The sequence below is a fragment of the Vidua macroura genome, unplaced genomic scaffold (genome assembly GCF_024509145.1).
Source record: "Vidua macroura isolate BioBank_ID:100142 unplaced genomic scaffold, ASM2450914v1 whyUn_scaffold_135, whole genome shotgun sequence".
In the NCBI taxonomy this organism is placed as follows: domain Eukaryota; kingdom Metazoa; phylum Chordata; class Aves; order Passeriformes; family Viduidae; genus Vidua; species Vidua macroura.
In genome coordinates this window covers 21,020-47,538 of record NW_026530552.1, presented here as the reverse complement: position 1 = coordinate 47,538, position 26,519 = coordinate 21,020, and the positions used below count along the sequence as shown (strand labels likewise).

The window sequence follows — 26,519 nt, the reverse complement described above, 5'->3', positions numbered from 1 at the left end:
GGAAAGGAGAATTCCCAAAGGGAATGAGGGATTCCAGAGGGAAGGAAAGGACGGAAGGGAAAGATTCCCAAAAAAAGGAAGGGAATGAGAAATTCCAGAGGAAATGAGGAATGGGGAAGGGATTTAGGGAAGGGATTTCGGGAAAGATTCCCAAGGGAACGAGGGCTTGGGAAGGGATCCAGGGAAGGATTCCCGTGGGAATGAGGGATCCCAAAGGAACGGGGGATTCCGGGAAGGATTCCCGGGGGAGCTCCCAATTCCCTCGGGATCTCAGCGGGACCCCCCGGATCAATCCCGGCTTTCCCGGCCCCTCGGGAACCCAGGCCCCGCCCAAGGACCCCGATCCCGATGGTCCCAAGGATCCCGATGGTCCCAAGGATCCCGATGGTCCCGGTGATCCCAAGGATCCGATCCCAATGATCCCAAGGATCCCGATGGTCCCGGTGATCCCAAGGATCCGATCCCAATGATCCCAAGGATCCCGATGGTCCCGGTGATCCCAAGGATCCGATCCCGATGATCCCAAGGATCCCAATGATCTGATCCCGCTGATCCCAAGGATCCCGATGGTCCCAAGGGTCCCGATCACGCTGATTTCAATCCCAATCCTGCTGATCCCCATCTCGATCCCAATTTCGGTCCCGCTGATCCCGATCCCAGTCCTGCTGATCCTGATCCCGGTGATCCTGATCCCAGTGTGGATCCCGTTGCGGTGGATCCAGCAGTGGATCCCGTTGTGGTGGCTCCCATAGCGGATCCCGTTGCTCCCGATCCTGTAGTGGATCCCACAGTGGATCCCGCTGCTCCCGATCCCACAGTGGATCCCGTTGTCCCTGATCCCGGCGGGGCGGATCCCGTTGCCGTGGATCCTGCAGCGGATCCCGTGGCGGTGGATCCCGCTGCTCCTGATCCCGTGGCGGATCCCGCAGTGGATCCCGCTGCTCCTGATCCCATTGCGGTGGATCCCGTTGCTCCTGACCCCGCGGCGGATCCCATCGCAGATCCCGTTGTTCCTGATCCCGCAGCGGATCCCGTTGTTCCTGATCCCGTTGCTCCTGATCCCGCAGTGGTGGATCCCGTTGGGGTGGATCCCGTTGCAGTGGATCCCGCAGGAGCGGTGGATCCCATTGGGGTGGATCCCGCAGGACTGGTGGATCCTGCTGCTCCTGATCCCGTTGTTCCTGATCCCGCAGCAGATCCTGTTGCTCCTGATCCCACAGCGGTGGATCCTGTTGCTGGGGTGGATCCCGCAGGAGCGGTGGATCCCACAGGGGTGGATCCCGCTGCTCCTGATCCCGTTGCGGTGGATCCCGTTGTTCCTGATCCCGCAGTGGTGAATCCTGTTGCTCCTGATCCCGTTGCGGTGGATCCCGTTGTTCCTGATCCCGCAGGAGTGGTGGATCCCGCAGGAGCGGTGGATCCCGTTGTTCCTGATCCCGTTGGGGTGGATCTCGCTGCTCCTGATCCCATTGGGGTGGATCCCATTGGGGTGGATCCCGTTGGGGTGGATCCCATTGGGGTGGATCCCGCAGGGGTGGATCCCGTTGTTGCGGTGGATCCCGTTGTTCCTGATCCCACAGGAGCGGTGGATCCCGCAGGAGCGGCGGATCCCGTTGTTCCTGATCCCGTTGGGGTGGATCCCGCAGCGGATCCCGTTGCTCCTGACCCCACAGTGGATCCCGCAGGAGTGGTGGATCCCGTTGCTCCTGATCCCGTTGGGGTGGATCCCGCAGGGGTGGATCCCGTTGTTGCGGTGGATCCCGTTGTTCCTGATCCCATTGGGGTGGATCCCGCAGCGGATCCCATTGCTCCTGACCCCACAGTGGATCCCGTTGCTGGGGTGGATCCCGCAGGAGCGGTGGATCCCATTGTTCCTGATCCCGTTGGGGTGGATCCCGTTGCTCCTGATCCCGTTGGGGTGGATCCCGTTGTTCCTGATCCCGTTGGGGTGGATCCCGTTGCTCCTGACCCCGCAGTGGATCCCGTTGTTCCTGACCCCGTTGTTGCGGCGGGTGCCGGCGGGGCGGGGCCGGGGGGCCCGTAGACCAGGAAGTCGCGGCGGCCGCAGTAGCGCTCGGCCAGGCCCCGCCCGTCCCCGGTGGGGTCGGAAAAGGCCAAATCCCGGCAGCTCAGCACCGCCCCGAACACAAAGGTGCGCCTGCGGAAACAGCCGGAGAGAGGGAGAACTCTGGGAATGCGGCGGGGGAAAAATAATGGGAAAAACAGCGGGGAAACAATGGGGAAAAAATGGGAAAACAGCGGGGAAACAGCGGGGAAACAGCGGGGAAAAATAATGGGAAAACAGCGGGGAAACAGCGGGGAAAACACGGGAAAACACTGGGAATACAGTGGGGGAAAAAATGGGAAAAACACTGGGAATACAGCAGGGAAACAGCGGGGAAACAGCGGGGGAACAGTGGGAAAACAGCGGGAAAACAGCGGGAAAAACAATGGGAAAACAGCGGGAGAACACTGGGAATACAGCGGGAAAACAGCGGGAAAAACAACGGGAAAACAGCGGGGAAAAATGGGAAAACAGCAGGGAAACAGCGGGGGAACAATGGGGAAAAAATGGGAAAACAGCGGGAGAACACTGGGAATACGGCGGGGGAAACAGCGGGAAAAACAATGGGAAAACAGCGGGAGGGAAAACACTGGGAATACGGCGGGGAAACAGCAGGGAAACAGCAGGAAAACAACGGGAAAAAACAACGGGAGAACACTGGGAATACGGCGGGAAAAATAATGGGAAAAACAACGGGAATATGGCGGGGAAACACTGGGAAAACAGCAGGAGAACAGCAGGAGAGAAAACACTGGGAATACGGCGGGGAAAATAATGGGGAAACAGTGGGAAAACAGCGGGGAAAAACAACGGGAAAAACAACGGGAGAACACTGGGAATACGGCGGGGAAATAATGGGAAAACAGCGGGAAAACAGCGGGAAAAACAACGGGAAAAACAACGGGAGAACACTGGGAATACGGTGGGGAAACGGCGGGGAAACAACGGGAAAACAGAGGGAGAACACTGGGAATACAGCGGGAAAAGGAAAGGTTGGAGCAGCCTGGGATTGGGATTGGAGCACGATTGGAATGGGATGGGATTGGAGATCCATGGATCCCACCCAAACCATTCCGGGATTCTGGGATCAAGGACACTCAGGATCCATCCCGAGGGATTTTTATGGAATTTGGGGATGGAAAAGGGAAGGGAGACCCTTCCTGGAGTCCCGAATTCCCAGTGAAGCCCCTGGATCCCAAAATTCCTTCTCAAGTCGGGATGGGGATGGATCCAATCCAGGAGATCTGGAGAGGGATTTGGGAAAAGGGCCTGGAATGCCAGGACAGGGAACGGCTCCCACTGCCAGAGGGTCGGGATTTTGGGGATCTTGGGAAGGAATTCCCGGCTGGGAGGGAGGGGAGGGGCTGGGCCAGAATTCCCAGAGGATTCCTGGGAACATCAGGACATGCCGGGCTGGGATCAGGACCGGTGTTCCTGGGATCCACTCCCAACGGCCACGCCCTGCTGCCATTCCAGAGGGTTGGGATCTGGGAATCTTGGGATTTCGGGATCTTGGAGTCTTGGGATTTTGGGATCTCTGAGTCTTGGGATTTCACGATCTTGGAGTCTCAGGCTCTTGGAATTTTGGGATCTTGGGGTTTCGGGATCTTGGGAAGGAATTCCCAGAGGATTCCAGGGAACTTTGGGACGTGCCGGGCTGGGATCGGGGCCGGCATTCCCGGGATCCTCTCCCCACACCGGCTCTCTCCCGCCGCCGTTCCAGACGATGAGGATGATGATGATGATGACGAGGACGAGGATTCCCTGTCGGAGGACTCGTGGGACGAGGCGGCGTTCCGCGCGGCGCTGGGCTCGCGGCCGGCGCTGCCGGCGGCGGCGCTGGATCCGGCGCAGGCCGCGGTGCGGGAGCTGTTCTGCGCCTGCACGGGCCGCCCCGCCCCGGCAGCGCCCGCCGGCCGCGCGCATCGTCCGCGCCCTGGAGAGCCGGCAGCGGCCCTGAGCCCCGGCAGCGCGGATCACCGAGCCGGGATCACCGGGGAAAACGGGGCTGGGATCACCGAGCTGGGATCCCCTGGGAAAACGGGGCTGGGATCACCGAACGGGGATCACCGGGGAAAACGGGGCTGGGATCACCGAGCCGGGATCACCGGGGAAAACGGGGCTGGGATCACCGAGCCGGGATCACCGGGAAAACAGGGCTGGGAGCACCGAGCTGGGATCACCGGGAAAACAGGGCTGGGATCACAGAGCTGGGATTTCCCAGGGATCACCGAGCCGGGATCACCGGGAAAACAGGGCTGGGATCACCGAGCCGGGATCACTGGGAAAACAGGGCTGGGATCCTGGGAAAACAGAGCTGGGATCACCGAGCCGGGATCACCGGGAAAACGGGGCTGGGATCACCGAGCCGGGATCACCAGGAAAACGGGGCTGGGATCACCGAGCTGGGATTTCCCAGGGATCACCGAGCCGGGATCACCGGGAAAACGGGGCTGGGATCACCGGGGAAAACGGGGCTGGGATCACCGGGAAAACGGGGCTGGGATCACCGAGCCGGGATCACCGGGAAAACGGGGCTGGAATTCCTGGGAAAACGGGGCTGGGATCCTGAGAAAACAGAGCTGGGATCACAGAACTGGGACTTCCCAGGAAAACAGGGCTGGGATCACGGAGCTGGGATCTCCCGGGAAAATCGAGCTGGGATCACCGAGCAGGGATCACCGGGAAAACAGGGCTGGGATCACCGAGCGGGGATCCCCTGGGAAAACGGGGCTGGGATCATGGAGCTGGGATTTCCTGGGAAAACGGGGCTGGGATCCTGGGAAAACAGAGCTGGGATCACGGAGCTGGGACTTCCCAGGAAAACGGGGGCTGGGATCACCGAGCGGGGATCCCCTGGGAAAACGGGGCTGGGATCACCGAGCTGGGATCTCCCGGGAAAATGGGGCTGGGATCACCGAGCGGGGATCACTGGGAAAACAGAGCTGGAATTCCTGGGATTATGGAGCTGGGATCCCCAGGAAAACAGGGCTGGGATAATGGAGCTGGGATTTCCTGGGAAAACAGGGCTGGGATCACGGAGCTGGGATCCCCTGGGAAAACAGAGCTGGAATTCCTGCGATCACGGAGCTGGGATCCCCAGGAAAACGGGGCTGGGATTCCCGGGAAAACAGAGCTGGGATCACGGAGCTGGGATTTCCCGGGAAAACTGAGCTGAGATTTCCCAGGAAAACAGAGCTTGGATTTCCTGGGATCACAGAGCTGGGATTTCCCGGGAAAACAGAGCTGGGATCACGGAGTTGGGATCACAGAGCGGGATTTCCCGGGAAAACGGGGCTGGGATTCCTGGGAAAACAGAGCTGGGATCCTGGGAAAACAGGGCTGGGATTTCCTGGGATTTCAGAGCTGGGATTCCTGGGATTACAGAGCCTGGAATTCTCTGGCATTCCACAGCCCAGAATTCCCAGGATTTCCTGGGATTCCAGACCCCGGAATTCCCAGGATTCCAGAGTCCTGAGAGCCTGGAACAATGGAGCTGGAATTCCCAGGATTCCAGAGTTTGGCATTCCCCAGGATTCCAGAGCCCAGAATTCCTGGGATTCTGGAGGTGGAATTCCAGGGATTTCAGACCCCAGAATTCCCGGGATTCCAGAGCCCTGACTGCTTGGGGTAACGGAGCTGGGATTCCTGAGTTCCAGAGCCCGGAATTCCCAGGATTCCAGAATTTGGCATTCCCAGGATTCCAGAGCCCAGAATTCCCAGGATTCTGGAGCTGCAATTCCCAAATTCCCAGAACTGGAATTCCCAAACTCCCAGAGCTGCAATTCCCACATTCCAGAGCTGCAATTCCCAGATCCCGGAGCTGCAATTCCCACATTCTGGAGCTGCAATTCCCAAATGCAAGGGCTGGAATTCCCACATTCCAAAGTTGGAATTCCCAGATCCCGGAGCAGCAATTCCCACATTCCAGAGCTGCAATTCCCAAATTAATTCCAGAGCTGCAATTCCCAGATTCTGGAGCTGCAATTCCCAAATTCCAGAGCTGGAATTCCCAAACTCCCAGAGCTGCAATTCCCACATTCCAGAGCCGCAATTCCCAAATTCCAGAGCTGGAATTCCCAAATTCCAGAGCTGCAATTCCCAAATGCAAGGGCTGGAATTCCCACATTCCAAAGTTGGAATTCCCAGATCCCGGAGCAGCAATTCCCACATTCCAGAGCTGCAATTCCCAAATTAATTCCAGAGCTGCAATTCCCAGATTCTGGAGCTGCAATTCCCAAATTCCAGAGCTGGAATTCCCAAACTCCCAGAGCTGCAATTCCCACATTCCAGAGCCGCAATTCCCAAATTCCAGAGCTGGAATTCCCAAATTCCAGAGCTGCAATTCCCAGATTCTGGAGCTGCAATTCCCAAACTCCCAGAGCTGCAATTCCCAAATTCCAGAGCTGGAATTCCCAGATCCCAGAGCTGCAATTCCCACATTCCAGAGCTGCAATTCCCAGATTCTGGAGCTGCAATTCCCAAACTCCCAGAGCTGCAATTCCCAGATTCTGGAGCTGCGATTCCCAAATTCCAGAGCCGGAATTCCCAAATTCCAAAGCTAGAATTCCCGGATCCCGGAGCTGCAATTCCCAAATTCCAGAGCAGCAATTCCCACATTCCGGAGCTGCAATTCCCAAATTAATTCCAGAGCTGCAATTCCCAGATTCTGGAGCTGCAATTCCCAAATTCCAGAGCTGGAATTCCCAAACTCCCAGAGCTGCAATTCCCACATTCCAGAGCCGCAATTCCCAAATTCCAGAGCTGGAATTCCCAAACTCCCAGAGCTGCAATTCCCGGATTCTGGAGCTGCGATTCCCAAATTCCAGAGCCGGAATTCCCAAATTCCAAAGCTAGAATTCCCGGATCCCGGAGCTGGAATTCCCAAACTCCCAGAGCTGCAATTCCCAAATTCCGGAGCTGGATTTCCCAAATTAATTCCAGAGCTGCAATTCCCAAATGCCAGAGCTGGAATTCCCAAACTCCCAGAGCTGCAATTCCCAAATTCCAGAGCTGCAATTCCCAAATTCCAGGGCTGCAATTCCCGGATCCCAGAGCTGCAATTCCCAGATTCTGGAGCTGCAATTCCCAAATGCCAGAGCCAGAATTCCCAAACTCCCAGAGCTGCAATTCCCAAACTCCCAGAGCTGCAATTCCCACATTCCAGAGCCGCAATTCCCAAATTCCAGAGCTGGAATTCCCAAACTCCCAGAGCTGCAATTCCCAGATTCTGGAGCTGCGATTCCCAAATTCCAGAGCCGGAATTCCCAAATTCCAAAGCTAGAATTCCCGGATCCCAGAGCTGGAATTCCCAAATTCCAGAGCTGCAATTCCCACATTCCGGAGCTGCAATTCCCAAATTAATTCCAGAGCTGCAATTCCCGGATCCCAGAGCTGCAATTCCCACATTCCAGAGCTGCAATTCCCAGATCCCAGAGCTGAAATTTCCTAATTCCAGAGCTGGAATTCCCGGATCCCAGACCTGCAATTCCCAAATTCCAGAGCGGCAATTCCCAGATCCCAGACCTGCAATTCCCGGATCCCAGAGCTGCAATTCCCAAATTCCAGGGCCCGGCATCCAGGAAATCCAGTTGTTAGGATTGGATTTTTTTCCTCCGGGGTTTGGATTTTCCCGAGTTTTTCCCTGGATTTTCCCTCTCCCAGGGCAGAATTCCCCTCCTTTTCCAGCTGGAATTTCCCTTTTTTTGGGCTGGAATTTCCCGACTTTTCCCGTCGGATTCTCCCTCGATTTCAGCTGGATTTTCCCACTTTTTAGGGGTTGGATTTTCCCTCTTTTCCAGGTGGGATTTTCCCAACTTTCCAGGTTGGATTCTCCCAGGTTTGGGGATGGATTTCCCTCGTTTTCCCTCTTTTTGGGCTTTGGATTTTTCCCGGTTTTTTAGGGTTTGGATTTTCCTTCCTTTTGGGATGGATTCTCCCTTTGCAGTTGGATTTTCCCAAGTTTTTTCCTGGATTTTCCCTCTTTTTCTGGGCTGGATTTTCCCTTTTTTAGGTCGGATTTTCCCTCTTTTTCCATTGGGATTTTCCCTCTTTGCAGTTGGAATTTCCTTCTTTTTTTTATTCCAGTTTTCCCTCTGGGGTTTGGATTTTTCCCAAGTTTTTTCCTGGATTTTCCCTCTTTTTTTGGCCTGGATTTTGCCGAGTTTAGGGCAGAATTCCCCTTCTTTTCCATTGGGATTTTCCCTTTTTTTTTGGGCTGGATTTTCCCTCTTTTTCCATTGGGATTTTCCCTCTTTGCAGTTGGAATTTCCTTCGTTTTTTAATTCGAGTTTTCCCACTTTTCCAGGTTTCATTTTCCCTCTTTTCCAGGCAGGATTTTCCCCTCTGGAATTTCGATTTTTCCCAATTTTTTTCCTGGATTTTTGCTTTTTTTTGCGCTGGAATTCCCCAACTTTTCCCACTGGATTTTCCCTCTTTTTGGCTTCACTCTTCCCTCATTTTTAATTGCACATTCCCAGTTTTTTTAGGTTGGATTTCCCTCGTTTTCCCTCTTTTTGGGGTTTGGATTTTCCTTCCTTCTGGGACGGATTCTCCCTCTGGAGTTTGGATTTTCCCAAGTTTTTTTCCCGGATTTTCCCAAGTTTTTAGGGTTGGATTTTCCCTTTTTTAGGTCGGATTTTCCCTTTTTTTCCAGCTGGATTTTTCCTTCTTTCTTCACTCGGATTTTTCCCTCTGGAGTTTGGATTTTCCCAAGATTTTTTTCCTGGATTTTTTCCCAAGTTTTTAGGGTTGGATTTCTCACCTTTGGGGTTTGGATTTTTCCAGTTTTTTTTCCCTGGATTTTCCCACTTTTTTTTCCCAGTTGGATTTTCCCTTTTTTTTTTTTTTTGGGCTGGAATTCCCCGACTTTTCCCGTTGGATTTTCCCAAGTTTTCCCTCAGGAATGTTCCCAATAAATGGATTTTTTGTTCCTCTCTCTCTTTGGCCTCGGTGGATTTTTCCTTGGGATTTGGGTGCTCTGAGGGGGGAAAATCCCAAAAAAAAACCCCAAAATATCCCAAAAAACCCCAAAATATTCCCATAAAACCATGGAATATCCCAAAAAAACCAAAATATTCCCATAAAACCATGGAATATCCCAAAAAAACCCAAAATATTCCCATGAAACCTTGGAGTAATGTCAGAAATTTATGGAATATTCCCCCAAAAAACTTGGAATATCCCAAAAAAACTGGGAATATTCCCATAAAACCTTGGCATATCCCCAAAAACTGGAATATTCCCATAAAACCTTGGAATATCCCAAAAAACCCAAAATATTCCCATGAAACCTTGGAATATCCCAAAAAACTGGGAATATTCCCATAAAACCTTGGAATATTGTCAGAAATTTATGGAATATTTCCATAAAACCTTGGAATATCCCAAAAAACCCAAAATATTCCCATAAAGCCTTGGAATATTGTCAGAAATTTATGGAATATCCTCCAAAAAACCTTGGAATATCCCAAAAAAAACCCAGGAATATTCCCATAAAACCCAAAATATTCCCATGAAACCTTGGAATAATGTCAGAAATTTATGGAATATTCCCATAAAACCTTGGAATATCCCAAAAAAACCTGGAATATTCCCATAAAACCTTGGCATATCCCAAAAAAACCCAAAATATTCCCATAAAGCCTTGAAATATCCCCAAAAAAACTGGGAATATTCCCATAAAACCTTGGAATATCCCCAAAAAACCCGGGAATATTCCCATAAAACCTCGGAATATCCAAAAAACCCAAAATATTCCCATAAAACCTTGGAATATCCCAAAAAACCCAAAATATTCCCATGAAACCTTGAGTAATGTCAGAAATTTATGGAATATCCCCCAAAAAACCTTGGGAATATCCCAAAAAAACCCAAAATATTCCCATAAAACCTTGGCATATCCCAAAAAACCCAAAATATTCCATAAAACCTTGGAATAATGTCAGAAATTCATGGAATATCCCCCCAAAAAAACCCGGGAACATTCCCATAAAACCTTGGCATATCCCAAAAAAACCCAAAATATTCCCATGAAACCTTGGAAATAATGTCAGAAATTTATGGAATATTCCCATAAAACCTTGGAATATCCCAAAAAAAACCTGGAATATTCCCATAAAACCTTGGCATATCCCAAAAAACCCAAAATATTCCCATAAAGCCTTGGAATATCCCAAAAAAACCCGGGAATATTTCCATAAAACCTTGAAATATCCCCAAAAAAACTGGGACTATTCCCATAAAAGCTTGGAATATCCCAAAAAAACCCAAAATATTTCCATAAAACCTTGGAATATCTCAAAAAAAAACTGGGAATATTCCCATAAAAACCTTGGCATATCCAAAGAAACCCAAAATATTCCCATAAAGCCTTGGAATATTCCTAAAAAAAACCTGGAATATTTCCATAAAACTTTGGATTATCCCCAAAAAACACAAAATATTCCCATAAAACCTTGGAATAATGTCAGAAATTTATGGAATATCCCCAAAAATCTGGAATATCTTAAAAAAAAACCCCCAAAACAAAAACAAAACCCGGGAATATTCCCATAAAATCATGGAATATCCCAAAAAACCCAAAATATTCCCATGAAACCTTGGAGTAATGTCAGAAATTCATGGAATATCCCCCAAAAAACCTTGGAATATCCTCATGAAACCTTGGAATATCCCAAAAAACCCAAAATATTCCCACGAAACCTTGGAATATTGTCAGAAATTTATGGAATATCCTCCAAAAAACCTTGGAATATCCCCATGAATTCATGGAATGCCATAAAAACCCCGAAATATTCCCATAAAATCTTGGAGTATCCCTCAGAAAATCTGGGAATATTTCAATGAAACCTTGGCATATCCCAAAAAAAACCTGGAATATTCCCATAAAACCTTGGAATATCCTCAGAAAATCAGGGAATATTTCCATGAAAGTTTGGAATATCCAAAAAAAACCTGGAATATTTTCATAAAACCTTGGAATATCCCAAAAAACTGGGAATATTCCCATAAAACCTTGGAATATCCCAAAAAAACTGGGAATATTCCCATAAAACCATGGAATATTTTCAGAAATTTATGGAATATCCCAAAAAAAACTTGGAATATCCAAAAAAACCTGGAATATTCCCATAAAACCCAAATATTCCCATAAAACCTTGGGAATATCCCAAAAAAACCTGGAATATTTCCATAAAACCTTGAAATATCCCCAAAAAACTGGGAATATTCCCATAAAACCTTGGAATATCCCAAAAAACCTGGGAATATTCCCATAAAACCTTGGAATATCCCAAAAAACCCAAAATATTCCCATGAAACCCTGGAATATTCCCATAAAATCTTGGAGTATCCTCAGAAAATCAGGGAATATTCCCATAAAACCTTGGGCATATCCCAAAAAAAACCTGGAATATTCACATAAAACCTTGGAACATCCCAAAAAACCCAAAATATTCCCATAAAGCCTTGGAATATCCCAAAAAAACTGGGAATATTCCCATAAAACCTTGGAGTAATGTCAGAAATTTATGGAATATCCCCCAAAAAAACTTGGAATATCCCAAAAAAACCCGGGAATATTCCCATAAAACCTTGGAATATTCCTAAAAAAAACCTGGAATATTGCATAAAACTTTGGATTATCCCCAAAAAACACAAAATATTCCCATAAAACCTTGGAATAATGTCAGAAATTCATGGAATATTCCCCAAAAAAACTTGGAATATCCCAAAAAAACCCAGGAATATTCCCATAAAACCCAAAATATTCCCATGAAACCTTGGCATAGACCCAAAAAACTGGGAATATTCCCATAAAACCTTGGAATATTCCTAAAAAAACCCGGGAATATTTCCATAAAACCTCGGAATGTCCAAAAAAAACCCCAAAATATTCCCATAAAACCTTGGAATAATGTCAGAAATTTATGGATTTATTCCCATAAAACCTTGGAATATCCCAAAAAAACCTGGGAATATTCCCATAAAACCTTGGCATATCCCAAAAAACCCAAAATATTCCCATAAAGCCTTGGAATATCCCAAAAAAACTGGGAATATTTCCATAAAGCCTTGAAATATCCCCAAAAAACTGGGAATATTCCCATAAAACCTTGGAATATCCCCAAAAAACCCGGAATATTCCCATAAAACCTCGGAAGTATCCCAAAAAACCCAAAATATTCCCATAAAAGCTTGGAATATTGTCAGAAATTTATGGAATATCCCCCAAAAAAACTTGGAATATCCCAAAAAAACCCCAAAATATTCCCATAAAACCTTGGCATATCCCAAAAAACCCAAAATATTCCCATGAAACCTTGGAATAATGTCAGAAATTTATGGAATATCCCCATAAAACCTTGGAATATCTCAAAAAAAACTGGGAATATTCCCATAAAACCTCGGAATATCCAAAAAAACCCCAAAATATTCCCATAAAACCTTGGAATATTGTCAGAAATTTATGGAATATCCCCCAAAAAACCTTGGAATATCCCAAAAAAACTGGGAATATTCCCCATAAAACCTTGGAATATCCCAAAAAAAACCCCAAAATATTCCCATAAAACCTTGGAATATCCCAAAAAACCCAAAATATTCCCATAAAACCTTGGAATATTGTCAGAAATTTATGGAATATCCCCATAAAACCTTGGAATATCCCAAAAAAACTGGGAATATTCCCATAAAACCTTGGAATATCCCAAAAAACCCAAAATATTCCCATGAAACCTTGGAATAATGTCAGAAATTTATGGAATATCCCCCAAAAAACTTGGAATATCCCAAAAACCCCAGGAATATTCCCATAAAACCTCGGGAATATCCAAAAAAACCCCAAAATATTCCCATAAAACCTTGGAATATCCCAAAAAACCCAAAATATTCCCATAAAACCTTGGAATATTGTCAGAAATTTATGGAATATCCCCAAAAAACTTGGAATATCCCAAAAAAACCCGGGAATATTCCCATAAAACCTCGGAATATCCCCCCAAAAAACCTGGAATATTTCCATAAAACCTTGGAATACCCCAAAAAAAACTTGGAATGTTCCATAAATCCTTGGAATGTCCTCAAAGCCTTGGAATATTCCCCAAAAAAAAACTTGGAATAGCCGCAAAAAACCTGAATATTTCCATAAACTTTGGAATATTCCCAAAAAAACCCCTTGGAATATCCCTAAAAAAAACCTAAAATATTCCCAAAAAAACTTGGAATATCCCAAAAAAACCTGGAATATTTCCATAAAACCTTGGAATATCCCAAAAAAACCTTGGAATATCCCTGAAAAACCTGGAATATTCCCATAAAACCTTGGAATATTTCCATAAAACCTTGGAATATCCCTGAAAAACCTGGAATATTCCCATAAAACCCTGGAATATTCCCATAAAACCTTGGAATATCCCAAAAAAACCTTGGAATATCCCTGAAAAACCTGGAATATTCCCATAAAACCTTGGAATATCCCCAAAAAAACTGGGAATATTCCCCAAAAAAACTTGGAATATCCCAAAAAAACCCAAAATATTCCCATAAAACCTTGTAATATCCCAAAAAACCCCAAAATATTTCCCATGAAACCCTGGAATATTCCCATAAAATCTTGGAGTATCCTCAGAAAATCAGGGAATATTCCCATAAAACCTTGGAATATCCAAAAAAAACCCAAAATATTCCATGAAACCTTGGAATATCCCAAAAAAACCCGGGAATATTTCCATAAAACCTTGGAATATTCCTAAAAAAACCTGGAATATTGCATAAAACTTTGGATTATCCCCAAAAAACACAAAATATTCCCATAAAGCCTTGGAATAATGTCAGAAATTTATGGAATATCCCCAAAAATCTGGAATATCTTAAAAAAAAAAACCAAAACAAAACAAAACCCGGGAATATTCCCATAAAGCCTTGGAATATTTCAAAAAAAACCTGGGAATATTCCCATAAAAACCTTGGAATATCCCAAAAAACCCAAAATATTCCCATGAAACCTTGGAGTAATGTCAGAAATTTATGGACTTGCCCCAAAAAAACTTGGAATATCCCAAAAAACCCGGGAATATTCCCATAAAACCTTGGAATATCCCAAAAACCCCAAAATATTCCCATGAAACCTTGGAATAATGTCAGAAATTCATGGAATTGCCCCAAAAAAGCCTTGGAATATCCCAAAAAACCCAAAACATTCCCATGAAACCTTGGAATATTGTCAGAAATTTATGGAATATCCTCCAAAAAAACCTTGGAATATCCCCATGAATTCATGGAATGCCATAAAACCCCGAAATATTCCATAAAATCTTGGAATATCCTCAGAAAATCCGGGAATATTTCCATGAAACCTTGGAATATCCCAAAAAAACCTGGAATATTCCCATAAAACCTTGGAATATCCCAAAAAACTGGGAATATTCCCCAAAAAACTTGGAATATCCCAAAAAAACCTGAAATATTCCCATAAAACCTTGGAACATCCCAAAAAACCCAAAATATTCCCATAAAGCCTTGGAATATCCCAAAAAAAACCGGGAATATTCCCATAAAACCTTGGAATATTGTCAGAAATTTATGGAATATCCCCCAAAAAAACTTGGAAATATCCCAAAAAAACCCCAGAATATTCCCATAAAACCTCGGAATATCTCAAAAAAACCTGGAATATTTCCATAAAACCTTGGAATATAAAACCTTGGAATACCCCAAAAAAACCTTGGAATGTTCCATAAATCCTTGGAATGTCCTCAAAGCCTTGGAATATTCCCAAAAAAAACTTGGAATAGCCTCAAAAAACCTGAATATTTCCATAAAACTTTGGAATATTCCCAAAAAAACCCCTTGGAATATCCCTAAAAAAACCTAAAATATTCCCAAAAAAACTTGGAATATCCCAAAAAAAACCCTGGAATATTTCTGTAAAACCTTGGAATATTCCCATAAAACCTTGGAATATCCCAAAAAAACCTTGGAATATCCCTGAAAAACCTGGAATATTCCCATAAAACCTTGGAATATTTCCATAAAACCTTGGAATATTCCCATAAAAACCCTGGAATATTCCCATAAAACCTTGGAATATTCCCATAAAACCCTGGAATATTCCCATAAAAACCTGGAATATTCCCATAAAACCTTGGAATATCCCAAAAAAACCCTGGAATATTCCCATAAAACCCTGGAATATTCCCATAAAACCCTGGAATATTCCCATAAAACCTTGGAATATCCCAAAAAAACCTTGGAATATCCCTGAAAAACCTGGAATATTCCCATAAAACCTTGGAATATTCCCATAAAACCCTGGAATATTCTCATAAAACCCTGGAATATTCCCATAAAACCTTGGAATATCCTCAGGAAATCCTGGAATGGCAGCAAATCCCAAAATATTTCCGTAAAACTCCGGAATATTCCCAAAAATCCACGGAGCGGCGTCAAGAAATCCGGGAGTCTGGCCATGAAGCCGTGGAATGGCGTCAGGAATTGATGGAATATCCCAAAAAAATTCCATGGAATATTCCCATGAAACCTTGGAATAACAGAAAACTTGGGATATGGACAGGAATTTATGGAATATCACAGGAAACTTTGGGATATTGACAGGAATTTATGGAATATCACAGGAAAATCTTGGGATATGGACAGGAATTAATGGAATATCTTCAGGAAACCTTGGGATATTTTCCATAAAATCTGGGAACAGCATCAGGAAACCTCGGGATATGGACAGGAATTTATGGAATAACACAGGAAACCTTGGGAATATCTACAGGAATTTAAGGAATATCCTCACCAAATCTTGGAATATTTTCCATAAAATCTTGGAATATCACAGGAAAATCTTGGGATATCAACAGAAATTTATGGAATATCTTCAGAAAATCTTGGAATATTTTCCATAAAACCTTGGAACAGCATCAGGAAAACTTGGAATGTGGACAGGAATTTATGGAATAACAGGAAAACCTTGGGATAGCGACAGGAATTTATGGAATATCTTCAGAAAACCTTGGGATAATGACAGGAATTTAAGGAATATCCTCAGAAAATCTTGGAATATTTTCCATAAAATCGTGGAACAGCATCACGAAAACCTCGGGATAGCGACAGGAATTTATGGAATGTCACAGGAAAATCTTGGAATATCGACAGGAATTTAAGGAATATCCTCACAAAAACCTTGGAATATTTTCCATAAAACCTTGGAACAGCATCAGGAAACCTTGGGATAGCAACAGGAATTTATGGAATGTCTTCACAAAACCTCGGGATATTTTCCATAAAATCTTGGAATAACACAGGAAAACCTCGGGATATCGACAGGAATTTATGGAATAACAGGAAACTTTGGGATAGTGACAGGAATTTCTGGAATATCACAGGAAAACCTTGGGATAATGACAGGAATTTATGGAATATCAGAAAACCTTGGAATATTTTCCACAAAACCTTGCAAAAAGCACAGGAAAACCTTGGGATATGGACAGGAATTTATGGAATATCCTCAGAAAATCTTGGGATATTTTCCATAAAATCTTGGAATAACAGGAAAACTTGGGATAGTGACAGGAATTTATGGAATAACACAGGAAAACCTGGGAATTTGGACAGGAATTTACGGAATATCTTCACAAAATCCTGGGATATCAACAGGAATTTAAGGAATATCTTCAGAAAACCTTGGAATATTTTCCATAAAACCTTGGAAAAAGCACAGGAAACCCTTGAGATATCGACAGGAATTTATGGAATAACACAGAAAACCTTGGAATTTGGACAGGAATTTATGGAATATCCTCAGAAAACCTTGGGATATTTTCCATAAAACCTTGGAAAAAGCACAGGAAACCCTTGAGATATCGACAGGAATTTATGGAATAACACAGGAAACCTGGGAATATCGACAGGAATTTATGGAATATCCTCACGAAATCTTGGGATATTTTCCATAAAATCTTGGAAAAAGCACAGGAAAACCTTGGAATAATGACAGGAATTTAAGGAATATCTTCAGGAAACCTCGGAATATTTTCCATAAAACCTTGCAAAAAGCACAGGAAAACCTCGGGATATCAACAGGAATTTATGGAATATCCTCAGAAAATCTTGGGATATTTTCCATAAAATCTTGGAATAACAGGAAAACTTGGGATATCGACAGGAATTTATGGAATAACACAGGAAACCTGGGAATTTGGACAGGAATTTATGGAATATCTTCACAAAATCCTGGGATATCAACAGGAATTTAAGGAATATCTTCAGAAAACCTTGGGATATTTTCCATAAAACCTTGGGAAAAGCACAGGAAACCCTTGAGATATCGACAGGAATTTAAGGAATAACACAGGAAACCTGGGAATATCTACAGGAATTTATGGAATATCTTCACAGAACCTTGGGATATCGACAGGAATTTAAGGAATATCCTCACAAAAACCTTGGAATATTTTCCATAAAACCTTGGAACAGCATCAGGAAACGTTGGAATATCGACATGAATTTATGGAATATCCTCACAAAATCTTGGGATATTTTCCATAAAATCTGGGAAAAGCACAGGAAAACCTCGGGATATCGACAGGAATTTATGGAATATCCTCAGAAAAACTTGGGATATTTTCCATAAAATCGTGGAGAAGCATCAGAAAACTTTGGGGTATCAAGAGGGATTTATGGAATAACACAGGAAACCTGGGAATATCTACAGGAATTTATGGAATATCTTCACAGAACCTTGGGATATCGACAGGAATTTAAGGAATATCTTCAGAAAATCTTGGGATATTTTCCATAAAATCGTGGAACAGCATCAGGAAACCTCGGGATATCGACAGGGATTTATGGAATGTCACAGGAAACCTTGGGATAATGACAGGAATTTATGGAATAACACAGGAAACCTTGGGATAATGACAGGAATTTAAGGAATATCCTCACAAAAATCTTGGAATATTTTCCATAAAACCTTGGGAAAAGGACAGGAAAACCTCGGGATATCAACAGGAATTTAAGGAATAACACAGAAAACCTTGGAATATTTTCCATAAAATCTTGGAATAACAGGAAAACTTGGAATATCGACAGGAATTTATGGAATAACACAGGACACCTTGGAATTTGGACAGGAATTTATGGAATATCCTCAGAAAACCTTGGGATATTTTCCATAAAACCTTGGAAAAAGCACAGGAAACCCTTGAGATATCGACAGGAATTTATGGAATAACACAGGAAACCTGGGAATATCGACAGGAATTTATGGAATATCTTCAGAAAACCTTGGAATATTGTCCATAAAACCTTGGGAAAAGCACAGGAAACCCTTGGGATACGGACAGGAATTTATGGAATATCTTCAGGAAACCTCGGAATATTTTCCATAAAATCTGGGAACAGCATCAGGAAACCTCGGGATATCGACAGGGATTTCTGGAATATCACAGGAAACCTGGGAATATCGACAGGAATTTATGGAATATCACAGAAAACCTTGGGATATGGACAGGAATTTATGGAATGTCCTCACAAAATCTTGGGATATCGACAGGAATTTATGGAATATCTTCAGAAAATCTTGGAATATTTTCCATAAAATCTTGGAAAAGCATCAGAAAACCTCGGGATATGGACAGGAATTTATGGAATATCACAGGAAACCTTGGAATATCGACAGGAATTTAAGGAATATCCTCAGAAAAACCTTGGAATATTTTCCATAAAACCTTGGAACAGCATCAGGAAACCTTGGGATAGCGACAGGAATTTATGGAATGTCTTCACAAAACCTCGGGATATTTTCCATAAAATCTTGGAATAACACAGGAAAACCTCAGGATATCGACAGGAATTTATGGAATAACAGGAAACTTTGGGATAGTGACAGGAATTTCTGGAATATCACAGGAAAACCTTGGGATAATGACAGGAATTTATGGAAAAACACAGAAACCCTTGGGATATGGACAGGAATTTAAGGAATATCCTCACAAAAACCTTGGAATATTTTCCATAAAACCTTGGGAAAGGCACAGGAAAACCTTGGAATATCTACAGGAATTTATGGAATATCCTTATAAAAACTCGGGATATTTTCCATAAAATCTGGGAACAGCACAGGAAAACCACGGGATATCGACAGGAATTTATGGAATATCCTCAGAAAATCTTGGAATATTTTCCATAAAATCTTGGAACAGCATCACGAAAACCTCGGGATATCGACAGGAATTTACGGAATGTCAGAAAATCTTGGAATATTGTCCATAAAACCTTGGAAAAGCATCAGGAAACCTTGGGATATGGACAGGAATTTAAGGAATATCTTCACAAAATCTTGGAATATTTTCCATAAAATTGTGGAAAAAGCACAGGAAAACTTTGGGATATCAAGAGGGATTTATGGAATAACACAGGAAACCTCGGGATATCAACAGGAATTTAAGGAATATCCTCACAAAATCTTGGGATAATGACAGGAATTTATGGAATAACACAGGGAAATCTTGGAATATCGACAGGAATTTCTGGAATATCACAGGAAACCCTTGGGATAATGACAGGAATTTATGGAAAAACACAGAAACCCTTGGGATATGGACAGGAATTTAAGGAATATCCTCACAAAATCTTGGAATATTTTCCATAAAACCTTGGAATAACACAGGAAAACTTTGGGATATGGACAGGAATTTATGGAATATCTTCAGAAAATCTTGGGATATTTTCCATAAAATCTGGGAACACCATCAGAAAACCTTGGGATAGTGACAGGAATTTATGGAATGTCCTCACAAAATCTTGGGATATCAACAGGAATTTATGGAATATCTTCAGAAAATCTTGGAATATTTTCCATAAAATCTTGGAACAGCATCAGAAAACCTCGGGATATGGACAGGAATTTATGGAATAACACAGGAAACCTTGGGATAATGACAGGAATTTATGGAATAACACAGGGAAATCTTGGAATATCGACAGGAATTTATGGAATATCCTCAGAAAATCTTGGAATATTTTCCATAAAACCTTGGGAAAAGCACAGGAAAACCTTGGGATATGGACAGGAATTTAAGGAATATCTTCAGGAAACGTCGGGATATCAACAGGAGTTTATGGAATATCAGGAAACCTTGGAATATTTTCCATAAAATCGTGGAAAAGCATCAGGAAACCTCGGGATATGAACAGGAATTTATGGAATAACACAGGAAAACCTTGGAATATTTTCCATAACATCTTGGAAAGCATCACAAAACCTTGGGATATGGACAGGAATTTATGGAATGTCACAGGAAAATCTTGGGATATCAACAGGAATTTAAGGAATATCTTCAGAAAACCTCGGGATATGGACAGGAATTTATGGAATATTTTCAGAAAATCTTGGAATATTTTCCATAAAACCTTGGAACAGCATCAGGAAACCTTGGGATAGTGACAGGAATTTATGGAATGTCAGAAAATCTTGGAATATTTTCCATAAAACCTTGGAACAGCATCAGGAAACCTTGGGATATCGACAGGGATTTATGGAATGTCACAGGAAACCTTGGAATATTTTCCATAAAACCTTGGGAAAAGCACAGGAAAACCTTGGGATATGGACAGGAATTTAAGGAATATCTTCAGGAAACGTCGGGATATCAACAGGAGTTTATGGAATATCAGGAAACCTTGGAATATTTTCCATAAAATCGTGGAAAAGCATCAGGAAACCTCGGGATATGAACAGGAATTTATGGAATAACACAGAAAATCTTGGAATATTTTCCATAACATCTTGGAAAGCATCACAAAACCTTGGGATAGTGACAGGAATTTCTGGAATTACACGGGAAAATCTTGGGATATCTACAGGAATTTAAGGAATATCCTCACAAAACCTCGGGATATGGACAGGAATTTATGGAATATCTTCAGGAAACCTCGGAATATTTTCCATAAAATCGTGGAACAGCATCAGGAAACCTTGGGATATCGACAGGAATTTATGGAATGTCACAGGAAACCTTGGGATAATGACAGGAATTTAAGGAATATCCTCACAAAAATCTTGGAATATTTTCCATAAAACCTTGGAAAAAGCACAGGAAAACCTCGGGATATCAACAGGAATTTATGGAATATCCTCAGAAAATCTTGGAATATTTTCCATAAAATCTTGGAATAACAGGAAAACTTGGGATATCGACAGGAATTTATGGAATAACACAGGAAAACCTTGGAATTTGGACAGGAATTTATGGAATATCTTCACAAAATCCTGGGATATCAACAGGAATTTAAGGAATATCTTCAGAAAATCTTGGAATCTTTTCCATAAAACCTTGGAAAAAGCACAGGAAACCCTTGAGATATCGACAGGAATTTATGGAATAACACAGGAAACCTGGGAATATCTACAGGAATTTATGGAATATCCTCACGAAATCTTGGGATATTTTCCATAAAATCTTGGAAAAAGCACAGGAAAACCTTGGGATATGGACAGGAATTTATGGAATGTCTTCAGAAAATCTTGGAATATTTTCCATAAAGCCTTGGAACAGCATCAGGAAAACCTCGGGATATCGACAGGAATTTATGGAATATCAGAAAATCTTGGGATATTTTCCATAAAACCTTGGAAAAGCATCAGGAAACCTCGGGATATCGACAGGGATTTATGGAATATCTTCAGAAAACCTTGGAATATTGTCCATAAAACCTTGGGAAAAGCACAGGAAACCCTTGGGATATGGACAGGAATTTATGGAATATCCTCACAGAACCTTGGGATATCTACAGGAATTTAAGGAATATCTTCAGAAAATCTTGGAATATTTTCCATAAAATCGTGGAACAGCATCAGGAAACCTCGGGATATGGACAGGAATTTATGGAATAACAGGAAACCTTGGGATATCGACAGGAATTTAAGGAATAAAACAGAAAACCTTGGGATAATGACAGGAATTTATGGAATGTCTTCAGAAAATCTTGGAATATTTTCCATAAAACCTTGGAAAAACACAGGAAAACCTTGGGATATCGACAGGAATTTAAGGAATATCTTCAGGAAACCTCGGAATATTTTCCATAAAATCGTGGAAAAGCACAGGAAAACCTTGGGATATGGACAGGAATTTATGGAATATCTTCTGAAAATCTTGGGATATTTTCCATAAAATCTTGGAATAACAGGAAAACTTGGAATATCGACAGGAATTTATGGAATAACACAGGAAAACCTTGGAATTTGGACAGGAATTTATGGAATATCCTCAGAAAACCTTGGAATATTTTCCATAAAATCTTGGAATAACACAGGAAAACCTTGGGATACCAACAGGAATTTATGGAATATCTTCAGAAAATCTTGGAATATTTTCCATAAAATCTGGGAACAGCATCACAAAACTTTGGGATATCAAGAGGGATTTATGGAATAACACAGAAAACCTCGGGATAATGACAGGAATTTATGGAATAACACAGGAAAACCTTGGAATTTGGACAGGAATTTATGGAATATCCTCAGAAAACCTTGGGATATTTTCCATAAAACCTTGGAAAAAGCACAGGAAACCCTTGAGATATCGACAGGAATTTATGGAATAACACAGGAAACCTGGGAATATCGACAGGAATTTATGGAATATCCTCACGAAATCTTGGGATATTTTCCATAAAATCTTGGAAAAAGCACAGGAAAACCTTGGGATATGGACAGGAATTTATGGAATGTCTTCAGAAAATCTTGGAATATTTTCCATAAAGCCTTGGAACAGCATCAGGAAAACCTCGGGATATCAAGAGGGATTTATGGAATATCTTCACAAAATCTTGGGATATCAACAGGAATTTATGGAATATCAGAAAATCTTGGGATAATTTCCATAAAACCTTGGAACAGCATCAGGAAACCTCGGGATAATGACAGGAATTTATGGAATATCACAGGAAACCTTGGGATATGGACAGGGATTTATGGAATATCTTCACAAAATCTTGGAATATTTTCCATAAAATCTGGGAACAGCATCACAAAACCTTGGGATATGGACAGGAATTTATGGAATATCCTCACAAAACCTTGGGATAATGACAGGAATTTATGGAATGTCACAGGAAAACCCTGGCAAATCCCCAGAACCCCCTGGAATTCCCCGGGAACGGGAGAAGGGAATTTCCAGCCCGGGAAAAGCCGGGAATTGCGGGAATCCCGGTGGAATTCCAGGATTTCCTTCGGAACTGGGAATGGGGGAGGGGCTCCCAGGGATTCCCGAGGGAAGGAGAATTCCAGAGGGAAGGAGGGATCCCAAGGGAATGAGGGATTCCAGAGGGAAGAATTCCCAAGGAAAGGAAAATTCCAGAGGGAAGAATTCCCAAGGGAATGAAAATTCCCAAGTAAAGGAGAATTCCAGAGGGAAGAATTCCCAAAGGAATGAGAATTCCAGAGGGAAGAATTCCCAAGGGAAAAGAGAATTCCCAAGGGAAAGGAAAATTCCCAAGGGAATGAGGGATTCCAGAGGGAAAAATTCCCAAGGGAAGGAAAATTCCCAAGGAAAGGAGAATTCCAGAGGGAAGAAATCCCAAGGAAAGGAGAATTCCTGAGGGAATGAGGGATTCCAGAGGGAAGAATTCCCAAAGGAATGAAGGATTGGGAAGGGATTTTTGGGAAGGGATTTTGGGAAGAATTCCCAAGGGAATGAAGGATTGGGAAGGGATTTTTGGGAAGAGATTTTGGGAAGAATTCCCAAGGGAATGAAGGATTGGGAAGGGATTTTTGGGAAAGGTTCCCATGGGAAGAGAAGAGAAAGATTCCCAAAGAAGGGAAAGGAATGAGGGATTCCAGAGGGAAGAATTCCCAAGGAAAAGAGAATTCCCAAGGGAATGAGGGACTCCAGAGGGAAGAATTCCCAAGGAAAAGAGAATTCCCAAGGAAAGGAAAAATCCAGAGGGAAAGGAGAATTCCAGAGGGAAGAATTCCCAAGGGAATGAAGGATTGGGAAGGGATTCAGGGAAGGGATTTACGGAAGGGATTCCCAAGGAAGGGAAGCATTCCCAAAGGAATGAAGGAGTGGGAAGGGATTTTTGGGAAAGATTCCCATGGGAAGAGAAAGGTTCCCAAAGGAGGGAAGGGAATGAGGGATTGGGAAGGGATTTAGGAAAGCATTCCCAAGGGATTCTGGGAAGGATTCCCAAGGGAATGAAGGATCCCAAAGGGAAGGGAAGGGTTCAGGGAATCCCAAGGGAACGAGGGATTGGGAAGGGATCTCGGGAAGAATTCCCAAGGGATTTAGGGAAGGGATTTTGGGAAAGATTCCCAAGGGAACGAAGCTCTGGGAAGGGATTTCATGAAGGATTCCCATGGGAAGAGAAAGATTCCCAAAAAAAGGAAGGGAATGAGGAATTCCAGAGGAAATGAGGGATTGGAAAGGGATTTAGGGAAGGATTCCCAAGGGATTTAGGGAAGGGATTTTGGGAAAGATTCCCAAGGGATTGAGGGATTGGGAAGGGATCCAGGGAAGGGATCCAGGGAAGGATTCCCAAGGGAATGAAGGATCCCAAAGGGAAGGGAAGGGTTCAGGGAATCCCAAGGGAATGAGGGATTGGGAAGGGATTTTGGGAAGGATTCCCAAGGGAATGAGGGATGAAGGATTCCCAAGGGAGCTCAGCATTCCCAGGGAAGGGAAGGATTCCAGGAAAGGAAGAATTCCCAAGGGAGGGTAGGGAAAGATTCCCAGGGAAAGGAAGGGAATGAGGGATTCCTAAGGGAAGGATTCCCAAGGGAAGGAAGGATTGGGAAGGGATCCAGGGAAGGGATTTTTGGGAAAGATTCCCATGGGAAGAGAAAGATTCCCAAAGAAAGGAAGGGAATGAGGGATTCCCAAGGGATTGAGGGATTGGGAAGGGATTTAGGGAAGGATTCCCAAGGGAATGAAGATTCCCAAAGGGAAGGGAAGGGATTTGGGGAATCCCAAGGGATTGAGGGATTGGGAAGGGATTTAGGGAAGGATTCCCAAGGGAGGGAAGGGAATGAGGGATTCCAGAGGGAAGAATTCCCAAGGAAAGGAGAATTCCCAAAGGGAATGAGGGATTCCAGAGGGAAGGAAAGGACGGAAGGGAAAGATTCCCAAAAAAAGGAAGGGAATGAGAAATTCCAGAGGAAATGAGGGATGGGGAAGGGATTTAGGGAAGGGATTTCGGGAAAGATTCCCAAGGGAACGAAGGCTTGGGAAGGGATCCAGGGAAGGATTCCTGTGGGAATGAGGGATCCCAAAGGAACGGGGGATTCGGGGAAGGATTCCCGGGGGAGCTCCCAATTCCCTCGGGATCTCAGCGGGACCCCCCGGATCAATCCCGGCTTTCCCGGCCCCTCGGGAACCCAGGCCCCGCCCAAGGACCCCGATCCCGATGGTCCCAAAGATCCCAATGATCCCAAGGATCCCGATGGTCCCGGTGATCCCAAGGATCCGATCCCGATGATCTCAAGGATCCCGATGGTCCCGGTGATCCCAAGGATCCGATCCCGATCATCCCAAGGATCCCGATGGTCCCAAGGATCCCAATGATCCCAAGGATCCCGATGGTCCCGGTGATCCCAAGGATCCGATCCCGATGATCCCAAGGATCCCGATGGTCCCAAGGGTCCCGATCACGCTGATTTCAATCCCAATCCTGCTGATCCCGATCTCGATCCCAATTTCGGTCCCGCTGATCCCGATCCCAGTCCTGCTGATCCTGATCCCGGTGATCCTGATCCCAGTGTGGATCCCGTTGCGGTGGATCCAGCAGTGGATCCCGTTGTGGTGGCTCCCATAGCGGATCCCGTTGCTCCCGATCCTGTAGTGGATCCCACAGTGGATCCCGCTGCTCCCGATCCCACAGTGGATCCCGTTGTTCCTGATCCCGGCGGGGCGGATCCCGTTGCCGTGGATCCTGCAGCGGATCCCGTTGCGGTGGATCCCGTTGTTCCTGATCCCGTTGCGGTGGATCCCGCTGCTCCTGATCCTGTGGCGGTGGATCCCGCAGCGGATCCCGCTGCTCCTGATCCCGTTGCTCCTGACCCCGCGGCGGATCCCATCGCAGATCCCGTTGTTCCTGATCCCGCAGCGGATCCCGTTGCAGATCCCGTTGTTCCTGATCCCGTTGTTCCTGATCCCGTTGGGGTGGATCCCGTTGGGGTGGATCCCGTTGGGGTGGATCCCGTTGCGGTGGATCCCGCAGGAGCGGTGGATCCCATTGGGGTGGATCCCGCAGGAGCGGTGGATCCTGCTGCTCCTGATCCCGCAGGGGTGGATCCCGTTGTTCCTGATCCCGCAGCAGATCCTGTTGCTCCTGATCCCACAGCGGTGGATCCTGTTGCTGGGGTGGATCCCGCAGGAGCGGTGGATCCCACAGGGGTGGATCCCGCTGCTCCTGATCCCGTTGCGGTGGATCCCGTTGTTCCTGA

At 44.4% G+C, this 26,519-nt stretch overlaps 4 long non-coding RNA genes across 5 annotated transcripts; all 4 read right to left on the bottom strand.

Annotated features, from left to right (window-relative positions):
* Window positions 1-16,167: 16,167 nt before the first annotated feature.
* LOC128802656 (uncharacterized) lies at window positions 16,168-17,551 on the bottom strand. Its single transcript, XR_008435527.1, has 4 exons — window positions 17,474-17,551; window positions 16,883-16,926; window positions 16,465-16,503; window positions 16,168-16,298 (listed from the first exon to the last, which is right to left on the bottom strand). It is a non-coding gene; the product is annotated as an uncharacterized LOC128802656 (long non-coding RNA).
* A 695-nt stretch (window positions 17,552-18,246) lies between these two features.
* Window positions 18,247-20,139, bottom strand: LOC128802660 (uncharacterized). 2 transcript variants are annotated; one of them, XR_008435534.1, is made up of 3 exons: window positions 20,122-20,139; window positions 18,737-18,853; window positions 18,247-18,274 (listed from the first exon to the last, which is right to left on the bottom strand). It is a non-coding gene; the product is annotated as an uncharacterized LOC128802660 (long non-coding RNA). The 2 variants fall into 2 exon arrangements; XR_008435533.1 differs by lacking the exon at window positions 20,122-20,139 and adding an exon at window positions 19,288-19,382 and having other exon boundaries at window positions 18,737-18,822.
* Window positions 20,140-20,338: 199 nt separating this feature from the next.
* LOC128802657 (uncharacterized) lies at window positions 20,339-21,427 on the bottom strand. Its single transcript, XR_008435528.1, has 2 exons — window positions 21,091-21,427; window positions 20,339-20,421 (listed from the first exon to the last, which is right to left on the bottom strand). It is a non-coding gene; the product is annotated as an uncharacterized LOC128802657 (long non-coding RNA).
* Window positions 21,428-21,778: 351 nt separating this feature from the next.
* LOC128802659 (uncharacterized) lies at window positions 21,779-22,865 on the bottom strand. The gene is made up of 4 exons (XR_008435532.1): window positions 22,692-22,865; window positions 22,523-22,650; window positions 21,853-21,937; window positions 21,779-21,810 (listed from the first exon to the last, which is right to left on the bottom strand). It is a non-coding gene; the product is annotated as an uncharacterized LOC128802659 (long non-coding RNA).
* Between the last annotated feature and the right edge of the window lie 3,654 nt (window positions 22,866-26,519).